The following is an 18,219-nucleotide window of genomic DNA, read 5'->3' as shown; positions in this document are numbered from 1 at the left end:
TCCCAGGGGTCAGATTCTGCTGAGCTGCCACATCAGGTCTAATAGCCACATTGCTCAGGCCCAGGACTGAATGGGCCAGGGAGACCCAAATCACCTCTGCATAGCTTGGAGTGGGTTGTGGTGCAAGCTTCTCCATGCTGCCCCAGTCCTGTCCACGCTGGAGGGGCTTAGCAGCCATCAGGAGAAGGCCGGCACCTTCCCCAACAGGAAACTCCCGCGGGTGGGACTAAGTGAAAGGCCTACATCCATGAAGCAGAGAGGAGACCACAGGGAACGGTGGGGGAGCACTCCAGTTGCTGTCGGAAGTACTAGTGCAGGTCTCTGCTGCAGAGACCCACCAGGACCAATGCACACTCCTCACCCTGCTCCAGCCTCCCTAACACTCCCCCAGAGAGATTTCTTAGCTCCCTGGCACCCAGCCTCACTTCTCCACCCGGCACAACAACACAACACTCAGGCTGCTGTCTGTCTACTGAGAAATGAGCAACGGAGCAGATGTACAGTCTTACAAATTACCACAGAATTATACATCGCCATCTGCACCCTACCGCCCGCCAGAATCGTAATGCTGCACCAGGGCTCTCCATATGTAGTCATATGTTTTTAGGATCAGAACCATCCTGTCAACATCTTGTAATCCGTCATGGATTACATAGGAGAGATTCGAGGCCACAAATGCAGTGCCGCCATAGGCATCTGTTTCTGACAAGAGGGTAACAGGGTGCTCTGCACTTCGAGAGCATCTTTCATCCTCTGACTCCATGCATTTTACAAATGCCAACCAATACAGCCTCAGAGGGAAACTGAGGCACAAGGCAGCAATAGGTCTTGCCCAAGGTGTCACGGTAAGTGTGGCAGAGCAGAGGCTAGAAGCCACAGGCCTGATTGTCTCCACCGATGCGCACACAGCCCCTCCTGAAGTCGACTGCTCACTCATATTGCAATCAGACCCCAGGAGTTCAGCCTGCCAGTCCGTAGCTGCCACCAACTCCCTGTGCAACCTTGAGCAAGTCACTTCACTGTGCCTCAGTTTCACCATCTATACAATGGGGAGAACAGCACTGCCTCTCAGGGTATCACAAGTTCATTGAAGATTGTGATGTGCTTTGAGATCTATTGATAAGCCATTTCTAAAGAAATGGGAAGTATTCTTATATGTAAGAGTGCCCCGGCAAGTCGTCCACGGGCCCCGAACCTCAGAATCAAAAAGCATGAGCCTCTATGGCTTTACCTAGGGGACCAGGTCCATTAGCTCAGAGGCTGTAGCAGCTCCATAAACCTCCATTCCGCTAGAGAGGGGGCAGACTCACTTGGCTAACATGAATCACGTAAGCAATAGACCATGCTGCCAGCAGCAGCCACTGGGACCGTGCAAAGAGCAACTACCAACCTGCTGTGGGCTCCAGGACCGTCACCATGGCAAAGTTCCAGGGACCCAAGGACAGGCCAGCAGGGTCCTGATCTTTCAAATAAGCAGCCCAAGTTCCCTGAACTCTGGTCCTCTGTGCTTTTTACAATGCCCCCAGCACCACTAGGGGACACCAATTAGAAGTGGCTGCTGAATGACCTGCCTGGGGAAGTGGTCAGTAAGTTAGTGGCAATTGTGTGTTAATTCTCCCTGCCCTCCCACCCCAGCTTATTAGCCACAGACTGTTCAAATGCCCACTGCACACTTAGCCTGTAGTCTCAGATAATCCAGTTTCCCAGTCTGGCACTTCCACTTGCCTTTTTCTAAATCCGCTTTTAGAGTCTTGTATCAACCCCTTCCACTGCTGCCCGGCACCAGCTCACCTCCACCGATAGGTCAGAGCTGCTGCAGCTGGCTCCCTCTGAGGGCCCGGACAGGGCCATCAATACTGCAGGGTACCGAGCGGTCGGAGACCGGGGGGAGCTGGCCCTGCATGGCTGACCACGGTGCAGGTATTTGGTCCCCTTTGTCTCCTGGGTGCGATACAGCAGATACTCAAATCCATCCCCGGGCGAGGCAACGGGGCAGAAGCACGTCATGGCAAGTGGGGCTGCCATGCATGGTTGAAGGAGGGGCAGGGGCGCAGAGGGCACCTGTTGCATGTCTGGTTACCCTGCGGTGAAAGGAGACCATTAGCACAGCTCAGTTAAATCTCCTGCCCCAAATGCCTGGGCACTCAGGCTGCAGAGCTCTCTCCGGCACTGGCTATTTCCCAGCTAAGAATCCAATACCAGGTTGGGACGTAGAGGACGGGCGACACTCCCATTTCCTGGGGCACTTGGCTGGGAAGGAGCCACAGAGCAGGATGGGGAGGGCAGGCAGGAAACCCCAGTTAGCACAGAAAAGATCATGGGCTCAAATTTCAAAACCGCTACCCGCATGTTGGGTGGCTGGTCTCTCCTTGATGGAGAGAGAGTCATTTAACTCCAGCATTCCCACGCCGGGGTAAAGGACCAATAGCTCCCTAGCAGGACTAAGGCTCCCACCACACCCCAAAGCAGGCAGGTCATTAGTCCTGGGCAGAGCTGTGGAAAGCTTCCCTGTCTAAGATAGGGACCAACACCTTCTGCGAGGTTGCCGAGTCCTGCCAGGGCTGGCTCAGTGGCCAAGATGGGCAGAGAAGGAGAGTGCGTTCCATTCATAGCATCTGTGGCATTTCACTACTCTCTCCATGTAAGAGAGCAGGCAGTGTAGCCTAGTGGATAGGGAAGTAGATGGAGTCAGGACACCTGGGTTCACCTCCCCACTCTACCATGGACCTACTGCGTGACCCTGACACGTCACTTCCCTTCTCTGGACCTCTGCTCCCCCCTGCCCTGTCTAGGTACGCCAGAAGCTCTGCAGGGCAGGGGCTGTCTCTTGGTACATGCAGCCCCTAGCACAATGGGGCCCTGTGTGAGCTGTAATACAAGTCACGAGAATTGTGTGGCGAGGGATGGGCAGCTCAGGCAGCATGGAAGCTATGAGATGGGTTAATACAATAGGGATACAGCAAGTACTGCTACTCCCTGCCCCACACTGTGGCAGGGCCAGCTCTAGGCTTTGTGCCGTCTCAGCTGATGGCCTGAGCCGCCAGTCAGCTCTCAGCGGAAGGTGCTGGAGTCTCACCAGAGACCAAGAACCCTGGAGATTCAACTCCCTCCTGGTGCTCCTCCCACAGAGTCAAGCCACGATGCGGGAAGCTTGCAATGCCCATGCCAAGCCCAGCCCAAGGAAAGGGATTCAGCCCCAGGTCTGTCACCCTAGCGGGACAGCCACCCACCCAGTTCATTCAGTGCTACAGCCAGTCTTAGGCAGCGGCCACAAACCCAGCCTCACAGGCTACACGCTGCAGATTTACGGCTTACTGGCTGCTCTGGCAACAAACTGGCCTCATGAGAGGCCATCCTCATCTGGCCCCACAGAAGTGATACAACTGACTCCAGTCGGTGCCTAGCACAGAGCAGGTAAAGTCTGGAGAGAGTCACCTAAAATCCTCACTTGTGTCACCAATCACAATGTACAATTCCTCTGGCTCTCATTCTGCCAGCTGATCCCAGCAGGGCAATGGCTGCACCCACACGGCACAGGGATCCACCCACCAGATGGGGCCTTGATCGTACAGCTGTCATTACCCTTAGGAAAAAGCAAAGGAGAGCATGGGAAGACGGGCTTAAGCACTAAGGAGGGAGTTCTAACTAGGACCCAATTTAAGAGCTCACAGGTTGGTACGCCCTCTCCCGGTGGTGCCTTGCCCACCGTCACTTCTGCTCTTGGACCCACATCATTCCAAGGACCACGGCATCCTCTTCATGACACAGCCCTCCATCCATGTCACAATCTGTGCTCCCCCCTTCTGGGGGCCCTGCAGTCAACTGTCAAGCCACTTCCCCAGTGGCAACTGCAGCCAACTGGCCAGCCACTTCCCCCAGTGGTGAGTGGCCGGAGGGGGGAGGTGACCCAGGCCCACCCTGTGACGGGTTCCACTGAGCCCCTCCAACCCACCAGCCTGATCTCCCTTTGCACTCTACTGCTGTGACTAGCCTGCCAAGCCCTGTCCCAGGCTCCAGCACACATAAAGGTAGGGACACCCAGCTGCAGTCACATACAGATGCTAGGATCAGCTCTGCCTGGGGAGGCTACAACTAAAGAACTGCCCAGCTCCTCTAGTGCACGTCCCCCCCACAGTGTAAACCACAAATTATACCATCTTGCGCTGCACAGAGATCTGTACAGTGTAAACTCATGAAATTCACCCGCCTCTCTTAATGTGGAGAGGCAATGGGGCAATAAGCTGCTGTCTAAGTTATGACTCCCACACACTGGTTTGTAATAAAGCAAAAACTGTATTAGCTACAAAAGATACATATTAAATGATAAGGGATAGCAAAGATCAAAGCAAATTACCTAGCAAATAAACAAAAATGCAATCTAAGCTTAATATACTAAAGAGATTGGATAGGAGTAGGAAATTCTCACCCTAAATGAGGATTTAAGTAGGCTGCAGAGATTCTTAAAGGGCCAGCTACACTTGCTTGCAGCTTAAAAACCGCAGGTGTGCCTTTCACAGGCTAAAGATTCCTTTAGCCTGGGTCCAGCACTCCCCCCCAGTTCAGTCCTTCTTCCTCAGGTGTTTCCCAGAGTCTCCTTTGGGCAGGGAGTCCATGAAAAACCCCAGTGATGTCACTTTCCTGCCTTAAATAGCTTTTGCATATGGTGGGAACCCTTTGTCTCCAAGCTTGGTTCCCACGCTAGCCAGTGGGTAAACACTGGTATTCCAAGATGGAGTCCAGTACCAGGTGACCTGGTCACATGACCCCGTAGGGTACTAGCAGTCATGAGTCAGAGGCTGTTTACAGAGTCTTCAGGGAGGCTGCCTGGTGGGAGATTTCAGAGTAACAGCCGTGTTAGTCTGTATTCGCAAAAAGAAAAGGAGTACTTGTGGCACCTTAGAGACGCATCTTCCAAGACCTATTGTTTTCTCCTAATGTCTCATTGATCTGAATAGGCCCTTCCCAGCCAGCCATCTCGACAGAGTGTCTTTTGCCTAGTGACAGGTTTCAGAGTAACAGCCGTGTTAGTCTGTATTCGCAAAAAGAAAAGGAGTACTTGTGGCACCTTAGAGACTAACCAATTTATTTGAGCATAAGCTTTCGTGAGCTACAGCTCACTTCATCGGATGCATACTGTGGAAAATACAGAAGATGTTTTTATACACACAGACCATGAAAAAATGGGTGTTTATCACTACAAAAGATTTTCTCTCCCCCCACCCCACTCTCCTGTTGGTAATAGCTTATCTAAAGTGATCACTCTCCTTACAATGTGTATGATAATCAAGGAGGGCCATTTCCAGCACAAATCCGGGCGGGGGGGGGGACCTGGTCTATTAACCCCTGATAGGCCAGTATGGGGCCCACGCACCATCACACAGGGGCATTGGGAAAGAGACAATAGTATAGAACGTTGCAGCTACTGCGGATTGTAACATCCTTCCCCCCCCAAAAAATACAAATATTTTCCGCTTAAAGCCAGTTGCTGGTTTCTCTTTGAAGCACCCGCAGAAGAGTCCGTGGTTCAGCTGCCCCACACCACGAGGATCTTGGTTACTCCGAACGGCACCTCTCCTGATGGTCACAGCTGCAGTAATGCACAGAGTTTCCTGCTGTAGCCTGCAGGTGATGCCACAGCTCAAGCCCATGCTTCTTCAACTCTATTTCTCCCCAGTCATGCTGCCATTGAAGTCAGGTCAAAACTCTCATTGCCTTCAGTGAGAGCAGGACTGGGCCTTTAAAATCCTCCCCCTCTGATGGGTTGTCGTTGCCCAGGACCTTTCCCAGAGCTTTATTCTGGCAATAGGAGCTTCTCCGGCTCCTGCCTGCACAAGCCCATTCTCACCGTTCAGCCAGAGACTCTTTAAACTGATTTGCATGTGGCAGGGTGTAACAATGCTAGCTTTGGCGGGACCCAACTGAGAATACCAATTCAGGACACATTGCTTAAAGCAGGGCAGTTACAACCCAAGGCTGGGGTTCCTTTGCACACCAAGCAAACCAAACCAGCCAAACAGAGAAGACTTTGGTTTTACCCCACTGGCTAACCATAAGTCACAGAAGCAATGCCCTTAGACACTCCAGTTTCCCAGTATCACCACCAGTGCCACTCGTTATGGGGACAAATGGTTATGAAAACCAATACCCCAGTAAAAGAAAAAAGGTTCTCCTGATCCAAAGGACCAAGCCCCAGACCCATGTCAATATACAAATCAGATCTTACCCACAAATCATGCTGTTGCCAATCCTTTAGAATCTAAAATCTAAAGATTTATTCATAAAAGGAAAAAGATATAGATGAGAGCTAGAATTGGTTAACTGGAATCAATTACATACAGTAATGGCAAAGTTCTTGGTTCAGGCTTGTAGCAGTGATGGAATAAGCTGCAGGTTCAAATCAAGACTTTGGAGAACATCCAGAGCTGGGATGGGTCATTCAGTCCTTTGTTCAGAGCTTCAGTTCGTAGCAAAGTTCCTTCAGAGGCAAGAAGCAGGACTGAAGACAAGATGGAGGAGATGCATCAGCCTTTTATAGTCTCTTGCCACATGATCTCTGCTTTCTTTGTCCCAAAGACACGCTATCCAGCACATGGCATGAAAAACCTTAGAGTTCTGTCCATAGGCAGGTCCCTGAATACCTTGCTGAGTCAAAGGTGTACCTGCCTTCTCTCAGTGGGTCAGTTGTATAGCTGATGTTCCTTAATGGGCCATCAAGCAGGCTAGGCAGTGCTGATGCCACATTGTCTGACTCTAGGGTGTCACCCAGAAGCATAGCACAAGTTTGAAATACAGACAGTACTGAGCCAATACTTATAACTTTAAATACAAAAATGATACATGCATACAGATAGCATAATCATAACCAGCAAACCATAACCTTGTCTTAGACACCTTATTTGACACCTTTGTACAATATTTGCTGCAGATATATAACAGTGGTTGCAACAATGATCTATACGGTCAGAGGTTATGTCAGTAACGTCACACAGGGGTATGTCCTTTGAATCCAGGCACAGGAGATCTATCCATCTCAGGTACTTATACAGCACCTCACAAGCATGTAGTGCATTTACCTTCCCAACATCCCTGCAAGGCAGGGCAGTGCTATGATCCCCATTGTACAGATGGGGCACAGAGAAGCTAAGGGACTTGCCCAAGGCCACATAGAAACTCCGGAGCAGAGCAGGGAACTAAACTGCTTCTGAAGTCCTGGGCTAGTGGCCAACCTTTGGGATTTACTTCTGTGAGATTACTGTGTTTGGATGCCTTAGCCACCTACAGTAATGAAAGGAGAACAGATGTATTCTAGACAAGAGTTGGCTCAGTGGTTTGAGCGTTGGCCTGCTGCTAAACCCAGGGTTGTGAGTTCAATCCTTGAGGGGGCCATTTAGGGATCTGGGGCAAAAACTGGGGATTGGTCCTGCTTGGAGCAGGGGGTTGGACTAGATGATCTCCTGAGGTCCCTTCCAACCCTGATAGTCTATGAGTCTATGATTCATCATTGGAGTGCCCTCTTGTGGCTGGGCGTGTCAGCCCCGTGCTGACAGCTATTCCAGCCCTGCAATAACCTGCCTCTACTTGTGGTTCAGCCCCCAGCCAGGCCATTTATAGTCTCACCCCCCAGGCGCTTCTGGGTAAGGCCCGCCAAAAATAGTACAATGTCGTTACATCAGGTCTTCAGCCCGCAGCTCTGGGTCTGTGATCCTTAATGCTTCCAGTCCCAGTGTGGGGTTTACACCCCATCCCAGGTTGCTTGTACATTTTCCATACACAGAGAGCACACCATGTATTTCCAGTCTGGATGAGATTTATTTCAGGAAACAAGAAAGAACGAGTGTCAAGTTTCCTTGGGGGGGGGGAGGAGAGAGAGAGCATGCAGTGACTCATTCTAACATTCTACAGCTGAGGGAAAATGCAAATAGCACCTGCCTCTGCAGAAAGATTTGGAGGAGGAGGGGAAGTCTTCCATATTCAAAGGTACACTAGACAGAAAACAGAATGCCAGCCCTATCAGTTCCACCCCTATAGACCCCACCTCCCAAGGAGAAAGGGGTTTGTGGGGAAGGGAACGGGGCAGGCGTCAGTAAACAAAGCACAAAAGAGAACTGGATTTTGAGAGCTGTAAAATGACCGGCACATTGATGGAAGCACCAATGTTCAGCAAAGCTTCCGACTCACTCTGAAACGGGCAGAGTCAAGCCTTGCGCTGATGCAAAGGGCCCCCAGGCCAGGTGTGAAGGGACCAACCCCACCACAGAAGATTGTGATGATTTTCTCAGGATGTGCTCCACACATAGGAATGGCTTTACCTTTCCCGTCTGGAGACAGCTCAGATAATACAGTATCACTCCCTTGCACTTCCCTGCCATCGTTCACCGGGGGATCTTCCCGGCCAGTGGCCATTCTACAGGCTCCGAAAACAAGTGATTTGCCCCGGTCCCAAGTAAACAGCCCTGGAGTCCTGCGCTCCACACTTCTGCTCTCACCCGTGGAACACACCATGGTCCACAGCCCACATCGAGCAACGCCCCCCCCCCACCCTCTTTTTCTCTCCATGCTGCACCTGGGAGGTTTGATGCAACTTTGGCATAATCCTAGACCTCTGTAGCAACTAGCATCAATGGATTCTCCAGCTCTCTCTTCTGCAGGCTGCCAGCTGCTCGGCTGCCTGGACGGTCACTAAGCAGGAGAAAATGCCCATAGACTGTTAAACGCACAGTGCAGCAGGCCCAGACAGTCGCTCTGGCTTCGTCCGTGCCTGCTAGCCATGGCCCCATTTGCAATGAGGAATTCTGCTCCTGGGTACCAGCATAGGGCAGCTCAGTCTGCACCCAGTTCTACCTGCTCGTCCGGTTCCCTGCAAAGAGAGGGCAGCGATAAGGGACCAAGCCCTTTGGATTGAGCCTTCTCATCACCCAGTCTTCAGGCCAGAGGCAAACCAATGCATTTCCTTGTGGCAGCATACACTGTGGTGTGTTGAACAGCAGGCATGGGGCGGGGGGATTAAAGACAGAGCCCAGTGCTCACACTGCATGGGATGTTTAGCCAGGTGCATGGTCAGGTCAGCCTGCTCAGCTCTAGATCCAGACTTTACCGCTGGGGGTTCCTGGAACAGGCTTGATCCAGAAGCCCAAGACTGAAAACCAACCCTCCCCCATACTCTGCCGAAGGCTGGTTTGGATCCAAATCCAGACTGAAACGCTCTGGCTCCAGTTTCTAGCCCAGCACCTATTCACACCGGACTGCAAAGGGGTCTCCCACTGGCACCAGAAAAGTGGGGCTCACAAGAACTAACTGCCCAGCTCAGGGAAAGACCAAGCCCTTCAACTCAGGAAAAAGAAGCCAAAACCCCACTTGAGATGAAGACAGTGGAAGCCCGGATGGTGTAGGAGCATTCCTGCGGGACTCAGCAGTCCGTGTGCCTGAGCCATGGTAACTTAGCTCTGAGGTAGCACTTTACACATCCCAGCACCTTCCCACCAGCTGGGGGGCACGTCACTGTGATGACTGTTTTCTGTGCATCGTGCCGTTAAATTTCTGAGGGAATCTGTCCATCTGCAGTGCAGCCGCCATTTAACCAGGCACGGTAGGTGCAGCATGCTGCAGGGAGTTGAACACACTGCGCTCGCTCCTGGAGAACGGGCTCAGTTCCTTTTTGCTGTTTGCCTTATGCTAAAATCCAAGCCATTCTGAATGAAAGTCTGCAGCAGCTCTTTGTGCATAGAAAAAATGTAAGCCTTTTGCCAGCCTCAGTGTTGGCCAATGGAGCCCCACAACACTCTGTGAGGTAGAAAGAGAAGGGCTAGTAGCACACTTGACAAGTGGGGAAACTGAGGCAAAGCGAGTTTAAGTAGAAGAAGGACTTTTACCACCCACTCAGTATTGCCAGCCTAACATGGGAGCTGGGGTTTGCCCTCCTATGAAGCAGCAGAAGCTGGGCTGGAGACTGGATACCAGGCTCACTGTTAGAGTGGGGTGAGAATGAGAAATGGTTTTCCTGTCCCGTGGGAATTTGAGATTTTAAATTTTCCTGACCCGAATCAAGACGAAGAGTCGAAATCTCAAAAATCTGAAGGCCATTTCCGATCAGGTCAATCAAAGTGTTTTGATTCGATTTAGTCCCTTTGGACATTGCCTTAACCTTAAATTAACTTTCAAATTCTAAATGAAAAGTCATTTCCTGCCCAGTACTGTTACTAGATGAGATAGCACAGGGCTAGGAATCAGGACTCCTGGGTTCTATTCCTGACTCTGCCACTGACTCACTGAGGGACCCTGGCCAAGTAGTCCCTGTCCCTTTCTCTGCCTCTGGTTCCCCATCTGTCATCTGGGGTTAATGACCCTGGGCTCAGAGAGTCACGTGGAGACTGAATTCATTAGGCTTTGTAAATTGCATCAAGATCCTCTGCTTGGAGCTGGGCAGAGGCTGCTACACTTGGGCGTTTCCAAGATGACTGGTCCATGTCAGGGCCTGGGACACTGTTTCAGAGGGGAGGAGAGCAAAACCCAGCCGAATGGGACAGGGGGTGCAGAATGGGGAGGGAACCAGCTACTCCCCAGCGTCCACAGAGGCCCCTCCACAAATGCCTGGGGATGCTTGGAGGCAGCATGATGGGGCTGAGTCAGGAAAACAGCCTCCGAGCCTCAGCAGAAGCCTGCCTGGGAGTTAACAAGCTGAGCACTGTACCTGCTGGGAGGGAGTGGGGTGACTCGGTGCTGGGGTGGGGGGAGCCTGAGCCAATGGCAGCTCATCTACCGAGGCAGCTGTGTTGTCACTGGGCAAAGAGGAGACGAGAGATCCTCCACCTCTCCACCTTACACTGCCAGGAGCTGCAGGGCGGCTTGGCCCCTATTCCACAGGCTCTCCAGGCTGCAATCCTTAGAAACCCTCCCCACTCAATACACCCAGGGGAAGGACCTCACCCCTCCTGTGGGCTGTATCATAGGCAGGGGGAGCAGGCCCATGGCACGGGCACAATGGCTGAGTGGGGCCCTGACTGCGGAATAGCTGGAAGGTTAACAAGCCCAGCCATGATCGAACCCTGAGCAAAGGCCGGTCCCCTGGGACACTGAGTCCCTGCTTGCCAGCAGTCAAGCCTCAGCACCAGCCTCCCCCGGGCCCGGGAACATGCCTGCCATTGACACGGAGCCTTGGCAGACAGCTCGCTGCACACAGCAAACCAGTCTGCCTCCCAGGAAGTGCCTCCATGTTCAACGCGATGGAGCTCGCGTTATGTTTCAACCAACAGAGGGCCCCCAAAGAGCAGGGATGGGATCAAGAATTTGCTTTTGCTGTCGAGCGTTTGCTGGGAATATAGATAGTCCTGCCCTTCTGCTAGCACCGCTGAGATTCATTCTAGCCCTGGGAATTTAACTGCTTCTTGAACACAAAGTGCAGAGGTGGGAGTGACAGCACAGCTAGCTCAGAGCCTTTGGTGTGTTATGAGCACAGGAGAATTACCCTGTCCTGTGCCCAGCTCTGCAGTAGCCAGAACCCGTCTCTGTCTCTCCTCTCTCTTTCTACACTAGAATCCTGACAATAAATAACCTGAAGGTTCTGAACTCCAACCTACTTATCTCGGGAGAGTCTGCTCTTGGCCCGAAGCTTTGAGCCAGGTGCATATGTACTAACAAGGAAAAGAGACAGAATCCAGCACCGCGTTAGGAACTATTCTCCCGCCTTGAGCCAGGCTGTGTCTTCACATGATTTCTCGACTGTTGTTATTTGAAACGGTCGGGCTATGAACTGGTTTTTATTAACCTATTCCTGCTGGAGTCATCAAACACACAGACTAACTCCAGAAAGGAAAACATCAGTTCAGAATCCTCGGACGGCCAAGGTCATTTTAAAGAGAGGTTCTGGACAGAGCAAACCGGCGAATGTTACATTTTAAATAATTCACCTCCTTGCGTAAAGTTTCTGCACCCTGTGTTCTGACTCCTGACCTTCGCTGGCACCCCAGCCCCCGCCTGCACTGTAAATGCGTTCCTCTTGCCACAGAGGGGTTATTTGCCCTGTGCACTAGCTGATCGGAGGAGACAAGAATGTCAGTTTCTAACACCTGATGGGCAAAATGAAATCACCACATATATGCCATGCATGCACCTGTTGGTTAGCTCTAGTGGGAAATGGTAACATAATGCTGCCCTCTCCTGGGCTTCAGGGGTAATACAGCTCAAAGGCTGGTGCTGGGGCTTCCTGCTGAAGCTGAGAGACCCCAGTGTTCCAAAAGCGAGGCAAGTTCCATGTGGCATTTTCCTACAGGTCATTCACACCCTAGATGCGTGCCCGGAGGGGCCACAGCCTGGAAGCCTTTCCCCAAACCTCTCACATTGCAGGGGTTTGAATGAAATGGGACTCAGAGTCGAACTTCCCCAGCCTCACCCGAAAAGTTAGATATTTGTAAACTCGAAACCTGGCTGAGGAGATTTTTTGCACCGATGGAGATTCAAGCAACCTTAGAAACTTGCCCAGAGCCCACCAATCTCAACCCAGGTGGTGCTGGCAAGGCCAAGAACCACACCAGTTCCTCCAGCAACCGCAGGGCTCACCAGAAGTCACTTCACAAAGAGGGGAATTTAGGGAGGCAGAGAGAGCGGTGAGCTGGATTGCCCTTGGGACTGTGCAAAATGCCATTGACTCCACAGAGACGGTGGAAAATGCACTTGCCAGTATTAGCGAGGAGCTGAAAATGGTTCACTGTGTTTCTCGTAGGCCTTCCCAGGGAGTGCGCGGGCACACATTGGCAGGACATGTGCACCGCTCTTCGGGAGGGGAGAGGTAGTTCTAGGCAGGGATTCTGCAGGGATGCAGAGAGAAATAGGAGCTTTAGGGCTGCTACTTTTCCGCTTTTTCTGAATTGGCTCCTTGTTGAGTGTCAGAGGAATCTGACTCTCTGCAATTCACTGCGAGAAGACACGGGGGGGTCAGTGTGTTCAGATCCTCAGGTCAGGCTCTGCTGCCCATGACATGGGCTGATTCTGGCAAAAAGTGAAACCGAAACTTCAGCAGCTGCAAGTCCTCGGTTGGACGTGGCATCGCCCTTTGAACAGCACAACAACCCCTCTCACCACACAGGGGTATTAGTTCAGTACCAAGACAAAGAGAAGATCTCCACCTTCTGGATCCCCAGTACCACTTCCGGTAGCACACTAGCTTTCCCCTGTTGGTCTCCCAATCCTACTTAGCTTATAAAATCTCACAGATCACAGCCAGAAGACGAAGGATGGTCCAGTCATTAAGGTTTGGGATTTGAAAAACCGAGGTTTAGTTCCCATCTCTGCCACAGACTTCTTGTGTGATCATGGGCAAGACACTTCGTAACTCTCTGCCTCAGTTTTCCCATCTATAAAATGGGGATAATAGCATTGCCCTACCTCAAGGAGGTGTTGTGAGGATAAATATGTTAAAGGCTGTGAGAGGTTCAACTACTACTGTAATGGCAAAAAGAAAAGGAGTACTTGTGGCACCTTAGAGACTAACCAATTTATTTGAAACCTGTCATTTTACTACTGTAATGGTGAGCCTGACACATTTGCATGTGGGTGAGTCACACAGAAGCAGATGAACTGTCCTCTAAACTGCAAGCTTCTTCACAAGAGGCTTTGTTTGGAATGAGTGAATCTACAACAGCTGGCAAGAGTTTGTTCTTTTATAAATTCTCATCGTTATCAGAGCAGAAGTTGGGGGCGCAGGTCTGGGACCTGTGATAGTGCATTTTCCTGATAGTTTTGCTTTAATGAGGGCCCTGAATTTGCCCTGCTCCTCCATGACTTGTACTATGCCAGCTGCAGACACTTTGTAGACTTTGCTCTAAAGTCTGATCTGTCTCCCTGTTTCTCTTTCATCCTCACAGTCACCCCAAAAAACCCCAGGGCAAGTCGTTAAATCCTTACACACGATCAGACTTTGGTGGGAGTTCTGCCCAAGTAAGGGCTGAATATCGACTTCAGGACTTGGCTCAAACACCCCGTTCAAGAGTTTATTCTTATACCATCTCTTTGTCTTACTTGTTTAGCCTCTTAGCTATTTAAATCTCTTTTCCAACGCCCTGGCTCAGGGCCAGAATAGCTCCCATGCTAGCACTCCTCTTCAGTTCACAAACCCCCTATTCCATGAAGGAAAGGGGACACTGTCCATTTTGCTTTAGCCATTTGACTTTTCTCCTGGAATGCAGTTCTGCCTTCTGGTTTTCTCCTATTCACCACGGTGGGGACCAGATTTCACCTGTACACACCCAGCTTCTTTCCCGGGTCTTTTCTGAGCCCTTCATTATGTTTGGCTCTGTCAGCTGACCCTATAACAAATGCCATCTTGGAATAAGTGGAATAGCACGCAAGGCCTTTAAAGCCCATGGGCATTGTGAGCTAGCTTGCAGAGGCAGCCAGGCAGAGGAAGGTGTCATTGAGAAGCGGCTGTCAGGGTATTAAAAACGATATTCAAAGCCTCTTGGCAAACTAGGACAATCTTGCAATCAAGAAGCTAACTCATCTTACCACAGTCCTTGAACTCCAGGGGATCTGGTTTCCCAAGTGCTTATTAAACACTGTTCCCTTTTGTTTCCAAAAGCGTTGTAACCTTCTAGCTTCCCTGGGGGAGGAGTGTTCCCTAAGCCGTATGCTACTGGGAGGGAAGGCTACCGTACCACCTATCGCCTCTGGAGATCTCGATGTAACTAGACGAGGTCTCCCATCAGGGTAGGTAATAAATAACGTCACTGAAGTCGGTGAACTTCAACTCCGTTAAGTCACCTGAAAGGTGCCCCCATTACATGGAATTACTGTTCTCATTAAGACAGGTTTCAGAGTAACAGCCGTGTTAGTCTGTATTCGCAAAAAGAAAAGGAGGACTTGTGGCACCTTAGAGACTAACCAATTTATTTGAGCATAAGCTTTCGTGAGCTACAGCATCCAATGAAGTGAGCTGTAGCTCACAAAAGCTTATGCTCAAATAAATTGGTTAATCTCTAAGGTGCCGCAAGTACTCCTTTTCTTTTTGTTCTCATTAAGCAACAGTCATTGCTGATAAGAATCTTTAGGCTTAGATCAGTTCCCTAGCACATCCCCCAATTGAAATGCAGCCCACCATAAAAAAGTGTCCAGCTCTCTCATCTTTTTCACCAGAAGGCCTGATAGTGTCCCATACCATGTGTCACTAATATATACTCAATGCAAGTTCTGAAACATAATTATCTGGGAAGAACATTATTCGTTCCCTGGTATCACAGAGCATAGTCACCATGTTGTTAAAGATTTAAATACAGAAGCTTATCCCTTCCGCCCCACTCCCTCCCTCCGTGTACCTGGCTGGAGTACGGCATGTGTCAGGAAATGTACAGGAAAGTTGTCACAGTGGGACACCTAGTGACACCTCATTTTAACATGACATTCAAACAGCATTTTAATCTTGAATCACACCCTAGCCACCAAAACAGCCATTTCTTGCACAATAGAAACAATTCAACTCTTTCTCTGACTGCCGAATTCTTCTCTCTCATCTCGCTTCCTCTCTGGGCTGCCAAAACCTTGTCACACCAAGAACAGCCCGGGCAGCTTGCCCGGAGACCCAGGGTGTCACCTACTTTTACACATAAATATTGATACATTATTTAACGAAAACTGAACGCCCATCATTTTGATAGCCGCTGGTACTTTACAGAGGAAGAGAAATTGCTTGCTGGTCAGTTTCCCAAGCAATGAGACCTGCAATTGATCAGCTCTGTCCTCACTCTGAGGTTGCAGGGGAAAGAGCAGGTGGGCATAGCCTGCATTTTCGTACACTACAGGCCACATCTGGCCCTTGAGCTACACCCTGGAAGATCCCTGCCTTGACCCTGCGTTTGCCAGCAGCGGAAAGGGAATTTCAGCTGCAACATTCTGCCGCCGCAATTCACGTTTGTAGCACAGCTAATTGGGAGGATGTGGATTTCAATGTATTGTGCTGTATTACAAAATACGTTTATTTTTAAAGGCAGGGAGCTTGTTCCTAATGTCTATGGAGTCCTAAATCCTGAGACACCTAGAAAATTCCCTGTTAAATGTTCATAAAATGAAGGAAAATAAGGAATTCCCCGCGCTCTGGGGTGTATCTCAGAATGCAATAAAACCAGGTTTGCTAGATAGCTCTATATTCTTTCCTGTGGAAAACAACAAAATCAGAGACTTGTGATGATTGTCTGAATTGATCACTCAGGTTTGGGTTTCTTAGTGTGTGTGTGTGTGTATGTGTGTGAGCACATCCACATATATGTGTGCAGGTATCTGGATAAAATAAGAACCAACTGGCACCCTGTCCAAACCCCGATTCTGGGGGGGTTGGGGACTCTTTAGTTAACTTGCTCTAGTTTGCACTCCCCAGTTTCAGATAGGGTGGGAAGCACACGCAGACTCAACAGGAGAGGCTGACCCCATGAAGCCCTGGAAACCCAGCAAGAACCTCTCTCTTCACACTGGTGCCCCTGTTCATTCAGAGACTTTTGAGTGATCTGAGAGCAACAACCAAACAGACCTGAACCTCCATGTCTTTGAGGCTGGCCAGACACTAGCTTGGGCGCTTCTCTCTCTGCGGCCCCAGGCTCCCCCTCGGCCCCTTTCTCACACTATAGCCATATGTTCTACATGCACCTCACAAACAGCTTGGGTAAAATAGCCACCCAGCTCCGAACTCCCTCTCCATGGGGCTCAACAGGCCAAAGGCAGCGTTCCCTATTCAGGCGATTCCAGCCGGAGCTGGGCAAGCTCTGAGGTCCCAGCTGCAGCTGCCTAAATATGACTGACTTTAGGCACTCCCAGAGGGGGTCTGGCCCACCATGAGAAGCACAGCCCCCCATTTCTCCTGTCCTTCCCTATTAACAACGTCTCCAGCAAACTGAGGAGTGTTGAAAGCAACTTTGCCCGGGTGTCTCACGTCCAGTGGATGGCAATATGAAGAGGTCTGGCCTTTATATAGCTCCTAGGTCTGAGCACAAACAGGTTCAGCTATAACAAGGCCATTTCCACAGGGTGGCAAAGGGGACACCGGAGTAGCAGCTGTTGTTTGCATCTTAGACCCTGTAAGACAAGAATCTGCCGGGGCAGCGAAGACAGCTGAGAGCCGGGAGGGGATACGCAGGGCATTGTTTAACCAGGAGTGTCGGTCCAACTCCATTGGACAAGTATGTCTACATGTTAGACTTCAGGGGGTGGGGGTGGGGGGGATCAAATTAACAGGCTAAATATATGAAGAGGGAAAAAAAAGTTTACCAGTGAGTTCAGCTTTGTGAGTCGATGGCTCCTTGGGTTAGTGCGACCCAGATGAGATGTAGCCTGTCCGGCTGGGAGGAGGATCCATCATCTCTCTCTTTCAGTAACCTCTGCTACAGTTGTCTGTTCTTCCAGGACAAATCAATTGCAGCAGCAGTGGCTGCCTGGTGAAAGTGCAGCCACGTCTGGGGTGAAACAGAGCAGCTATTCAACAGCCCAGTGCAACGCTAGCTGAAAATGGACGGAAGGCAGAGGGTTAACAACTGCACTGCAGCATACTGGAGCTAAAGCCATAGTAGGCGTGTGGCATAACTGGGTAGCAGGTGGGTGCCCATCAGTAAGGATCAGTAAGAGGGTATGGGTGTGTGTGGGGGGGGGCATTGTCCCATTCATGGCTTTGAGGGATAGTGCTGCACAGCCTCAGGAGGGCCACCCTGACCTGTGTGGGGCCAGACCAACCCCCAGCAGCCCCAGGATGGGGGAGGCATGAGCCGCCTCCTCAGGATCTTATGCCAGGCACCTGTGCAGGGCTGAATCTGGCCCAGTGGCTCTTTGGATGTGGGGCTGCTTTGCAATGTCCCTTCACTGCAGCAGCGCCTGCTCATGGTTCTGCAGCCCAGCGAGCAGAATAATCCCAGCTGCACTGGCTGGGCCAAGCTCCACCCTCACTGACAGCCACGCACTGACCTCAGCAGCTCCAAAATAGGACCATGAGATGGGGCCTATCGGGCCAGTGATCCCTGGGGGCAACTGGAGGAGAAGGAGGAGGGAGCAGGTCCCCTTCCATCAGGGAGACTGGAGACAGCAGCTGCTGGAGACTTGGGTCCCTCATTACCACCAGGCAGATGGGTGGGGCAGGAGCTCCTCAGCCCCTCAACAAGGATCCAGTTGAAAAAGCACCTACCCCACCACCCCAGACAAAGGGTTCTGACCCACCCAGCCCTGCTGGTGCCACGCAAAGGGCTACATCAGCCCTGG

The sequence above is a fragment of the Chelonia mydas genome, chromosome 15 (assembly GCF_015237465.2).
Source record: "Chelonia mydas isolate rCheMyd1 chromosome 15, rCheMyd1.pri.v2, whole genome shotgun sequence".
Taxonomy (NCBI): Eukaryota; Metazoa; Chordata; order Testudines; family Cheloniidae; genus Chelonia; species Chelonia mydas.
Note: the sequence above shows the minus strand (reverse complement) of the source record.